Genomic DNA, 13,005 nt, shown 5'->3' with positions numbered 1-13,005 from the left:
GCTGTGAAGCAAAAGTATAAACGCATTTTGCACTGTTTGTATCAAATAATAACTATATTATTCACGATCAACCAATTACAGTTTCACAGTTTGGTCTGATATGTATAGCATTTCTGATTAGAAAATAAGCAAAATAAAGAACTAACTGCAGTCTTTGGCATACATTTTTAGAATAGAAGTTTGTATAACTAAGCCATTGAATCAGATTTGCTCCTTGCAATATCATAGGAAGTAAAGAATCTGATGATTCCTCATATACTCTTAGAGCTGAATTGAATTGATTTGGCTAGCATTTATTCTGGAGTATGAAAATGGAGCAATGCCCACTCAGTGTGAAATGCAGGATACGAGAACAAAGACTTGAACTGTTTAGCTTCCATTTTGGGATGTAGTTTCAATAAAACTTTGTTCTTAAACTATGTTGGAAAAAGCACCCCCAATTTCAGCACAAAATAAAAATCTGACTATTAAAACAAAACCTTAGGATTAGGAAGAATGGAAATGAAGGTGTTTTATTCTTATCTCCATGAAAGAAGGAGACACTAATTATACTAAGAGCAATGGATGATGAATAATGTTTCACTGAAAAGTAATACTGACATCGAAGTAAGAATGTTCAAATGATTCCATGCTAGGAGCTATTGTGTAGTTTATTGTACTGGTATAACAGTGCGTGACATTATTAACTGAAGAAGACTGAGTGGACAATTGCATCAGCATGTGCTGGCTGCAGGGGGACAAGTAAAGGTTAATTCCAGTCAGTTTAGTGGAATTGTTAAAATCATGTTATTATTATTTATTAATAAAGAAATATTAACAGTATTTCTTAGAAATTAAATATAGAACAGTAATAAGATCAGAAAAGGTAAGAAATAGTAACAAGAACATAGCAAGTTAAAATGTCTAATATATATAAATTACATTATGTTGTTTGTAATGTTTTTTCAAACATTAATTTCCAGAATTAATAATTGCTAGTGCCCTGTTGACATATCCTTGAAATAGGATTTCTGAAAATGCTGATTTTCATGATTTACTATAACAATTTATGTTGTCATAATAACCCATGATACAGCAAGAAATGTGATATTATTGTCTTCATATCATGGTATGATTGTGTGAGATTATTAATGTAACTAGAGTACAGGAGGTTTTACTTTCATAAAGATAACAGGAGCATTTGCTTAATCTCCCAATGCAATTTTATAGGTGGCTCTCCACAAAACACCATTACAAGAAATAAAATTCCATCAAAGTAACAGTTCAGCATTATTGAAAGTAGCATAACACACATACCATGAATTCTGTTTACAGACTCCCATGGACAAACGACAATAATACCATTGATTTGTGAAGTTCATTAAGAAACATGGCATTATTTAGTGTGGGTGAGGACGAGGTCAAGATATAAATTAACTAATGACAGAGAATGTTCCCTGTTAAAGAAATGTGTAGAGCTTTTCAAAATCTCCCCCTGGAACAAGAGGCAAGATGTTCTCTAGATGTTAACAAGGAAAAAAAAATCCTTATTTCTTTAGCATATTTTCAGTTTCTCATATCCTCTGGAAATAGATGAATGTAAAATATTTATTATTCATTTATTCTGATTCTGATAACTTTTCACAACTTGCGTGACATTTGACGTTTAGTTAACATGACTTAACTTGCAATAGTACCTGAATGTTTTATGTAAATTTTGTTCATTCTGTCAGTTATCAAGAACAACTTTCCCTAAACACCTTAGCTCAGCTCTGGCCAGTTACTCCTCCTGGAGGACCAGTGTGTCTGTGAGTTTTCCACCTCAGTTCTTTTTGAGCTAAGACATCTGGTTACTGGTTTAACTGGAATAATCTAACAGATTATCCCAGCTAATCAGGCACTACTGCTTAAAGAGACCTTGAAACCCTACAGATAAATAGCAGGCCTTCAGGACCAAGAGTGGACACCCCTGCAGTAGATTGTAACGAAGTATTAAAATCTTTTGTATATTTAAAGAAATGAACAACAGCATATAATACAGTAAAACAGATTTTTTTAAACTGCGTTTTGTAGAAACCCTTCATTAAGTATATAACTTAATATCTCAAAGACACTAAGGAAATAAATTTCACTAACATGAAGCTCTAATAAAATGGTATCCTTAATGTTTAAATTTAAATTTTAGATGGTCTGTGATTATATGTATAAAAATGAGATGATCCAGATTTGAGAAAGAGACACCAGAAAAATCTGCCGGTCTCTACAACATTAAAAAAAATCTAATACAGGGGTTACGTGCCCAGTGAATTTGGTGTGATTCAGGCTGAAGAATTCATTATAGCCTAAAACTGTGACACAACCTGCATAAGTAATATAAATGGACAAAGTAAACACAGCCTTTCAAGTTGTTCAACAGTGGTATTTTAATATATATGAAACTATAAATAAACACATTCGCGATATCTAAAGCATGATATACCAGTCCAGAAAAAAATCTCTATGCCATTTGTGGGAAATCAACGATACAGTATTCTGTATTCTTTTTTATTAGATTAATTTTCCATTTTATTACTTCACGTAGGGAAACGGTAAAAAAAATCACACAGCTAGGGGCTTTATCGCTCCCCCGCATTCCCTAACGTTAACGTTAGAAATGGAAAAATCGTATATTTATCTACTGCGCCCTCTTGTGGATAGAATTTGCCAACAACTGAAATGTGCAAAAGCTGACACGTCTCAAAGATTTCTTGGAGATGGTTGACTTTGCAACACATCCAAAACCTTTCAAGGAATATTACATTTCAGAGGGAAGGAAAATCCCCAAACCAACCCCATAATTAATGTAAATTCAAAATTTACATTCAAGTCCCACTTCTCTGGCAACAGATTCTGAATGTATACTACTGTATCTAGATCACCCATTCATTTTTAATTTCAGAAGTCCCTACTGCAATGTTATCTTAGCAACTTCATTTTGTAGTAAGATGATTCTGTAAATTCTGTAAAGCACTTTGTAAATAAAACTGTTGTATAGATACAGTAATAAACATTTTTTGATATTATTAATAACAATAACAATAACAATACAATTTTAGAAATTACAACAAATCTGTGAAAATCAAAGCATTAGTAGCTGAATTATTTCTTATGATATTTTATTCCCTCTGGTTAAATTGAATTCCTTGGTATTTAGTCCACTGCTTAAAAGTTAATTAATTTTCAATTTCTTATACAAATTAATTTACCCTAATGCCAGAAGATATTTTAACAGGAACACTTAAGATGCAATCAAGCAGGCAGTGTGCTACACAGGAGCTCATGCCTAGGGAATTATTAGCTCTTATTATAAAAAAATTGGTTGACATTGAACAATGTGTTTCAGAATTGAGGCACCATATGAAAAATGTGCTGTCGGAGTTAATTTTACCCTGCTCTCGACATTGTATTAGAGTTAGCACTTACAATAAAGGTGCTAGGAAATATTGAGAGGATCAGATGGATTAACATGAATTATAATGAAAATGAAATTTGTTACAAACATGCAGGGTAGGAATGATAATACTCTGCTAAATGCAAGACTACAGATTATGAGAAACCAAACTAAATGAAAAGGTTTAATATAATTTCTGGATTCCGGTTTGTTTTCCTATCATTTTCTCCATCCAGCCCCTGTCAATTCACTGCCAGTTATTATTCCTTCCATTTTTGGATTTGTTTTAAATTAGGTTGGATTCCTTTTAAACGAACTACTGCACTTCCACCAAAAGCAAAGACAATACCAGAATCAGGCCTAACTTCCCCAGCCACAACACCAAAAACTTCCCACCCACTGCTTCCCTCTCAACCCGGTCAGCATAGATCCATTGACCCCAAGTTAGGGAACATCTCCTTGCCAGCAGTTACTGTACAGTATATCACCCTGTAACTCACAACTGGTAGCCCACTGAAGCTCAACAGGTGTGAGTCTGGCCAGGACCTGGATGGAAGACCTCCTGAGAAAGCTAAGGTTGCTGCTTGAAGAGGTGTTAGTGGGACCAGCAGGGAGCTCTTTGCCTGCGGTTTGTGTGGATTCAAATGCCTCAGTATAGTGATGGGGACACTATACTGTAAAAAGGCGCCAATCTTCGTAAAATAGAGGTAAAAGAAAGATGTCCTGAGTCTCCGCGATCATTAAAAATCCCAGGGCATTTCTTGAAAAGTGTAGGGGTGTTACCATAGTGTCCTGGCTAAATTTCTCCCTGGCCTTTACCAATCATATCCTCTATGAATTGGCTTCATTACTCTGTTCCTTCTCCCCACTCATAGCTGATGCATAGTGAGTGTACTGGTGCACTTTGGCTACTGTCACAGCATCCAGGTGGGGGCTGCACATTGGTGGTGGTGGAGGGGAGTCCCTATTACCTGTAAAGCCCTTTGAAAATCGGTCTCAAATACCCCAGGGGAGCAAACATCAACCAATTTCTGAAATACAAGTTCTCAAAATCTGCTAGTCTCCTCAAACCAACACTCCAACACAGAAACCTGAAAACACTGCCACAACGCAACAAAGGCTCCCTAGTACAGCCCTCTGAAAAAGAAGAGGCTTTTACATGGCAAAATTTGCCACCAACTCCACAAACATTCTGCCACACCAAACAGGACTTGCACACACTTATGATCCATTCCCTCCCCTGCAAACCATCAAGATGTGCCTCCCAGTACAGACCGTGTACTGTATACAGACATCAAGGGACAACAAGAACAAAACGAATCCTCAGCCTTTCTCTCCCCCTGAAGAAATACTATAACACACAATAATCTTATTTGTTTTTGTTTTGCCACATCTCCCCATGACACAGAAGAAATGTAACAGAATGAATTACAATGAAACAAACACCAAGTATTATGCTCTTTGTCTCTCTGCTGATTGAAAACTTTTAATGCTTTTATTAGAATATAAATATACTCAGTGATGCTAACTCATTCTTGATAGTAGCTTGTCACTGTAGTTCTCTGTCACTTTACGTACCTCCAGAGCCATTTTGACAAAGCAGTCTTTTTTATGTAACAAAATAACAGGAATAGTTTACATTTTACATAGAATTTCATGTACCATGAAGATCAATAGTCAAAAATGCCCCAGGCAGGCAATAAACATGACAGCTATTACATTATACTGTATAAACTCCCATTTTCTATGTTGCACATCATCCTGTAAAGATATTTTTCAAACATTGCATACAATGCTTGTGGTTTTTGTTATCTTCCTTTTTCTATGTCAGGCTGCTTATGATATCTCCCCTGTCTGTCTTTTTACTTTGTTTTCATTATGTCTTGTTAAATGCTGATAACATCTGATGTGCTGTAAATACTTCAAAATCCCCCATATGATACTGTAGAATCAGCTTAATTTCCTTGTATTTCTTAATGATAAATTGTCTTATTAAAAACACTTATTGAATATTACAGAATTTCTCCACTCTAACAATGTCACGATCACAAGCCCTCCTCTTAAGGGCGCTCCCGCCCTTTCGGATTTTAGTTGATTACATGCACCCGCCCCCTGTTTCGTCTCCTTATTTAAGCCTGGCGCTCTCACTATTCCTGGCTCAGCATTGGGAGATGGACGCCCGGAAGCCTGCCTACCAGTGGGTCCAGGAAAGACCCAACGGCATAGGCTTCATCACAGCGTCCTGACCATCTGAGACTGGGGCTTGGAGCACCTGGCCTCGTTATCCTGTTTTTATCTTCCTGGTTCCCTGTTCCCGTTCCGGATCCCATTCCGGATTTTAACCTTGTCTGTCTTGGATAGATCACCTGGTTACTGGATTTTGGACTCCACCCCGGATTTCCCATTTAGGACTTCCCTGGACTTGTTTGCTTTCGCCACGCCCACCGAGCAGCAGATCACCACCCCCTGTCTGTCAACCGGTCCTAATCCTGCTGTACCCTCCCTGATGTCCTTCTCCACTTACTTCCGGATTATACAGTATATGAATTGATTAAATTCCTATTTTTTCCTCTGTATGCTACTCCTTAACAAGTGTTACTATTTGTTATCCCCTCACTGCTATTCTATTTAATTCAATGAGGCTTTCTGCATTTCTTCTGTCTGTAACGAAGCGTAGTTCAGGACCCTATGCAGACGGTACTGTAAGTGCCTTTCTCACAAACAGGCAAAAGGCTGTACTGAACAACAGATTAATTTGCCCTAACATGAGTAAAGTACAGGAATTTCTATTTAGAAACCTAATAGGATATTAGTGCCATGAACCAGTGTGCACATTTTCATTGCCAAATTTCAATTGCAATGTAAGGCAGTATCATATATAATGATCCTCACTTTAACCCTTGTGCCTTCTTTTTAACCACACTTACGGACGTCTAAGTGAGTTATTCTTGTAGTACATCAGAGGTTTCTAGACTTACAGCTGTTTCTTTCCCACAAAAGCACTGCACTTGTCCTAGCAAAGGATTGGAAAACAACAGGAGTACAAAGCTGTCATGGTAAATGGATGGCTTTATGAGTAATTACAGAAAGAAGAAGGCACAGTTGTTCAAAACTTTACACTACCAGACAGTAAAAGATTACAGACTTTAGAAAGGTCAAACCACATTGACAAAAATAAATGGTCTGTTTTATGATATTCTTCATACTTTTTTATACTAAAGAAACCACTAATCTCTTTGTGCAGCATTACTCATTTACCAGTCTATAGTTCACTGAAGTACTTCTCATTCTCTGGATTCTAAGAAATATCCTCATTTCATAATTTGTCTTGGAACTTCCAATTTGTTTTAAGCTAGACACCTACTCTGTTAACAGGTTTCTTACAACCAGTATACAGTTCATCATCGTCAAGAAAGCCTTAGTGTGCCATAGACTGAGCAAACATAAAAAAAGTCTAAGTGTAATGGGATTTGCACCGCTTCTTGATGTTAGATGGGTACTTTGTGTTTATATGGGAACATTAGTATATCCATGATATGAAATTCTTTTATCATTTTGCTATTAAACTAAAATAAAAAAATAGCCTTATCAGAAAAAATAGCATCTGTCTCCATTGTTGCCCAACAAAAGTATCAAACTGGGTAAAAACATGACTGCGGTTTTATTACCTTACTGACTGATTATGTGGTGAAGGAGAAAACCGCCACCATTTACCTGCTTAATTCTGCTAGGAATCTTGAAGCTTGTCTGTTATTGTTTCTCAAAATACCATTGCAAGATTAAATAAAAGTCATTTTTGCTTCACACCTCAAAAGTCAAAGTGTGTCTTGTAGTACAATAGATAATGGATATTGTGGTAGGGATTATAAACTAAATCTGGCACCTTTGGTACGATCAGTTAACTCCTTTAAGAGGTCTGGCACTCATTCTTGACAAATAAAATTTATGATTTTACACTGAAATTGTGCAGTTCTGCCAAAATCTATATGATTCTTTAATTTTGTTTCTTTTGTTTCACTGTGGTGATCATAGGATGAAGGTTTTCCAACCATAACATGTTTCGGTGCTTGAGTTAAAGTGCATTGTTTAAGCAATAGCAGCTGGCAAGTGCTCAAGCTTAATGCTGCTCTTAATTGAGAAATATGTTCAGAAGTAAAATTCCTTCTCAGATTTTTATCGCCTCACAGCAGGCGGTTTTCAATTTGCCAGCATTTCCTGACATGTTGTTTCCCAGTCAACAGGAATGATTCACAATTCTCTAACTGTGCAAAGGTTTTGCACAAAAGGTTATTGCTTTGCAACAAAGAAAAAGATAACCAGTTCTAATAATAATAACCTCATGGCTGCTTTTATAGTATATACCGGGGATATGGGGTAGGAGAATAAAGGGGATAAGGGGACAAATCAAGACCAAAATATCAAGCTGAATATACACAAGATGAGACTACAGGACATATCAAAATCATGTCTTACATGCTCTTTGAAGAATTAGTCACTGTATTGATTCATTCAGCCTCTTTCACCTATTGCTCGACATTTAAACCAAAATGTAGTTCAATGAACAGAAAAGTTCATTCTCCTCTTTGTATTTGCCAATTCATAATTTTTCCAGTTATCTCAAATGAGAATTTTCTTTTATTGTTGTTAACTTGGCTGATGCTTTTATTCAAAGCGATATACATGTATAGAGCTTGGTATCTTACTGAAAAAATTTGAGTGAATCTGGTTCAGGGGTTCAGTAGTTATATCCATACTGCACATACAATAATGATCTGGCCAAGAAGCTCACACTGCTGCAGCACGAGAAAAAATAAAATACCAAAAATACAATCACAAGGCAAAATAAATAACTGAAAAATCAGTACGAAATACTGTACTGTAGAAAAGATACAAACCAGTATAAATGTCAATAGTCATTAAGGCAAACCTTTAACTAAAACCACCCTCAGAAAAGAAGCAATCATATTTAACTAGGCCTGTAACCTTTTCCATTTATTGGCAGCTGCCAAATGAAATGAGTGAGAACCAAAGACTAAAGAAACCCCATGAAAAATGCAGGAATCTATGAAATTGGATCATACACATCTTGGGAGATTTGTCCGAAAGTACAGATTCCTTGGTCTCAAGAGAAATGATTCACTATGAGTACTGTTCCCAACAAGTGAAAATATCCATTAAATGTTGTAGAATTTAGTACTTACCAGACAGCATTGGCAGTTAGAAGTGTCACCGAGATGTTGCTTTAGAGCCTCTTCTGGGCCTTGTTTGAACTGTTGATTTCTGGCAAGTGTATGACTTTCTAGGTCAGCTCGGTCCATGGTTGTAACAGCAGTCTCAAGAGTACAGAACTCATCGGGATTGTGAAGCAAACAATTATAAAAACTGGGCTCTCTATAAAGCTTGCAAAACCTTCTAGCTGCTGTTTCTGCTGTCTCTTCCCATGTGCAGTCCTTGGAGAACACAATTGCACTAGGTTTATGCTTTATTACACGTGCACGCTTCATAGAGACCATTTTTTCTTGCTTATTCTGTCCTGCTTGGTCACTTAGATGACGTTCTTTTACTGAGCCATAGACAGAGTCTGTTTCTTCACCACTCAATTCAGTTACATATAGAAAGTCATAATCAGCACCTTTTACTTCAGTTACAACTGGAACTGACTGTTCAGCAGCCATTTTGAGAATAGTACAAAAAGGAGCCTTTATTTTCTACCACTTAGACAAAGTGGATCATAACCACGTTGCTTTATCCTTTATCAAAGGAGATGATCCATTTTCTCTCTCATCTTAGATTAGGAGGGTTCATTGCTTAGTAAAACTGCAGAAAACCTTCATGTGAATTCTTTGTGTAATTTTATTTCTGAAAAACAAAACAAACATAGGGATAAAGGAGATTACAACACACAAATCTTCATGTTTAATTATTAAAGAACAAAAGACAGGCATCTAAGTTTAATTTTAGTGCAAATCTGAAACAATAACAGTCCTAATGCAGTTTTATGCAATGATGACTTTGATGCAAATACAACTACAGCATTCCAAGGATTTGTTTGCTTTCACATTCAGATATGGTTTTAATGATACCCCACTCAAAATTTAAAAATGTTTAAGATTAAGTATTATTTTTGGACGATTACTGTTGATCTCGTCTCTCATTCATTTAACCATAATGCATTTCACTAAAATACAGATGCTCAATAAATGAATTATTTCAGAAATGTTTCAGAATGTCAGTGGAAAGGATTTCACATTTCTGGGGGTCTGCCATCTGACACACTTGTTCAGACAAGCTTATCTGTTTTTAATCTGTAAATGCACCTCTACCATAGAGAGACAGACAGCTTTGAAGATAACATCTGAAAAAATTAAAGAAGACAAGAGTGCCGTGAAAGGGTGAAAATTTGTCTGACATACTACTGAGATCTCACTCTTTGAATGTTTAAATAATTTATTTTATGATTTATTTGAGACTCTCTTCTTTCCTTTCATACAAAAACTCTTGAGTATGCAGTGCACCACTAACTCTCTGCTTTCTTCTTGCAGCACTGTCTGTTAAAGTTATTCCAAAGCTTTCACTTTGACATACTCTAGAAAATCTGCCCTCTGTTGAAGATTCTCTTCACTCAGCCTGACCGCTTTTTTCTCCTGTCTTAAATCTTTATCACTCTGCCACCTTTGGAATTTCTGGCACTGTTCATACCTAGTTCCCCTCCTACCTTGCTTTTAACTCATACCTGGTCTCCTAGTAACTCAGTCTGTGCTCCTTACTAGCTCTAATTTGGTGTCCCCCACAGCTTTTTCTTGATTCCCCTACTCTTCTACATCTTTTCAATGGCTGTTTCTGTAATTTGTAGGCTGACAATCCTCAAATCCCGTCTTTTCACTATGACACGCATGTCATGTCTCTCTTGTGTTTCTGCTGGTCATCTCTTCCTTTTTAAGCAACATTTACAGGATTCATCCCTTCCTTAGCAGGCCCTTCTAAACTCGCAAATACATTCTTCTGTTACTCTTATACCACATTGCATTCATGTAACAGAGGAAATCAGAAACATTTAAACTAGAATCGTAGGGGTGAGAAACCAAACAAAACCTGCAAAGGAAAAGCACAAGGAGAATCTAAGAAAAATGAAATGACTGGGTATTTAAATACCCAGTACCCAAATGTACCAGTATCTGGTACCCAAATGACAGGAATATTAGAAATAAATTGAAAAACATTAAAACTTGTGTGTTTAGTTCTAATTTCATTTGCAGTTACCATTAGGAAACCATAAGAAATCAAATTATGTTCACAGTTGCCTAATTGAAGTTTTCTTCACTCAATCTTTAATTGTTTGAAAACACTAGGTCACTACAGACATTCTGTCTAGCAGATAATTTGAAAAACAGAATAAGGAAGCAATTATTAACGGTCTACCAATTAGATTTCTGCTTCTAATGGCCTTGATTATTTTTCATCAAGAAATTAAATATCTATTATAACATCTCTTACTTTACATACTGTATACATTCTGAATTTTATTTACATAAGACTACAATTGAGATGAAAATTGAATGATGTGGTTCATAGCATAGGTCTAATATTCTGCATTTTCAATTTTTTAAACCCTTGATTCATCTTGGTATATAAATTTATAAAGAAATGGGATATTCTAAATAAGGAGGTTATAAAATAGGCAGCAAATGTTACTTGCAGGTTTAAAAATATGGATAAAAAGCAAAACATGTCTTAGAAAAACACCCAGTACACTTACAATTCAGTCAGTTTATAAACAGTTCCACATGTATGGGAGAATGGACTTCACATTCCTGAGATCAAAGGTATTTTCATCATGTCTTCCTCACATCAGGCATCCTTACAGTATATCAGTTCAAAGGAAGGCAATTTTTCACATCTGCAGTCTGTTTCTTTAGGACAAGATTTGCTCCTTTAAAATATCATTTATTGTCATATACAGTATCATCTTATTTGATCATATATTTTAAGAATTTTAGATCAGAAGACTTGCAGTTTAAGAATGTGGTCTGTAGATGTTTGGGAAAATGAATTATCTTAAAATAATGATGAAAGTTTGAGAGTACAAAAGGTTTAAAGGCAACAGCAGTAAGCATTAAAGGCTCAGTAAAAGCACTGATGACAGGTTCATAAGAGGATATTCATAGTCAATCAGCATCTAAATAAACTCTGGGATATGATTTTTTTTCAGTCTCAGAATTACTCAGGGAATCAAAACTTCATTAGAAAGTGTTTTAGATATTGAGCTAACATTGTAAGTCTTACACAATTTCATTTTATTGGATTTTGAGAAACAGCAATTTATAACTTGATTGTGAGGAAAGTACTCAGAATACAGATATTGTATCATATTTTGAGTTAGACAACTTGTGGCACAGTCGTGTTTTGAACATAATGTGCTGTGATAAAGTATTCAAACTTCAATAAAACTTGAATAGAAATAATCAATATTTAATACTTCAAACTGGGTAAGTTTCATTAATGTAAAACCTTCTTGCAGGTCCTTGTCTTCAATAGAAAAAGACTGGAACAAAGGTTTTACAAAATTAAATAAGTTTCCTACTCAGCAGCAATGCTGCAATCCAAAGGCTACCTGTTATCCACAATTTAACCAAACTAAATAACATGAATCTGAATCTTTGTTGAGGAAGAGTCCTGTACACTGACATTAATTAAACATGTACAATTTAACCTGTCTTTTCTCCTCAAGTAAAGCTGAAACGCTGTCCTTGTTTTTCATAATACATTTAGCTGAGAGAGCAAGAGAAGACCTTCACATTCTTCAAGATCTGAACACTAATGTTTGTATGTATCTATCATAAGCATAGATATGGAGAGTATAAATTGACCTTTTTTGTTATACTGTAGTCATTCTATGTACTGTACTCACAACAGAATCTGCACATCAGGTATCAATGGAATTGTAGGAAATCTATTTCTAGCTGAAATCTAAAAATGAAACAAAAACTGAAGGAAGAACAGAGCTCATGACTTCTAGTCTTCAGGTAATATACAGTAGCTAGAATATTAACGATAGCAAGCAGGGGTCAAAACACACACTCCTCACTCCCCCCCAAAAAACTCTAAAGTCATGGGGAGTGCAAAAACCTCTTTTAATAAATATTTACTTAAGGAACCCTTTGAACTGATTATATTCTATTTTACTGACAGTTTATTTGTAAGTGTCCTTAGTTTTACATAAAACTGTAACGGAAAGAAATTGTCTTTATGTGAGACCTTACGGTATATACAGTATGTCATGATATACAAATGTGTGTTATTGGATTTCTGAATAAGAAAGGATTTTTTCATCTGTAATGAAAGCCAGTAACATTCATGACTCAAAGTCAGCTTTGGGAATCTAAGGAGAGCTGCCACTGTTGAATTAGCAGTATGTCAACAAAAGTCACTGACAACGAACAGTGGCAGACAGCTGTACACACATTCACTTCCTTTAAGATCAATGCAGAGCTAGATTTAGGTTTAAAAATAACCTTCCTGTTAACCAATTAGATTCCAAAATACACATTAATCAGAATGCACATACACTATAATGAAAAGAGAAAGTTTACAGTTTA

Source organism: Atractosteus spatula, chromosome 9 (assembly GCF_055471065.1).
Source record: "Atractosteus spatula isolate fAtrSpa1 chromosome 9, fAtrSpa1.hap1, whole genome shotgun sequence".
Lineage (NCBI taxonomy): Eukaryota > Metazoa > Chordata > Actinopteri > Semionotiformes > Lepisosteidae > Atractosteus > Atractosteus spatula.
This window is presented reverse-complemented; position numbering follows the sequence as displayed.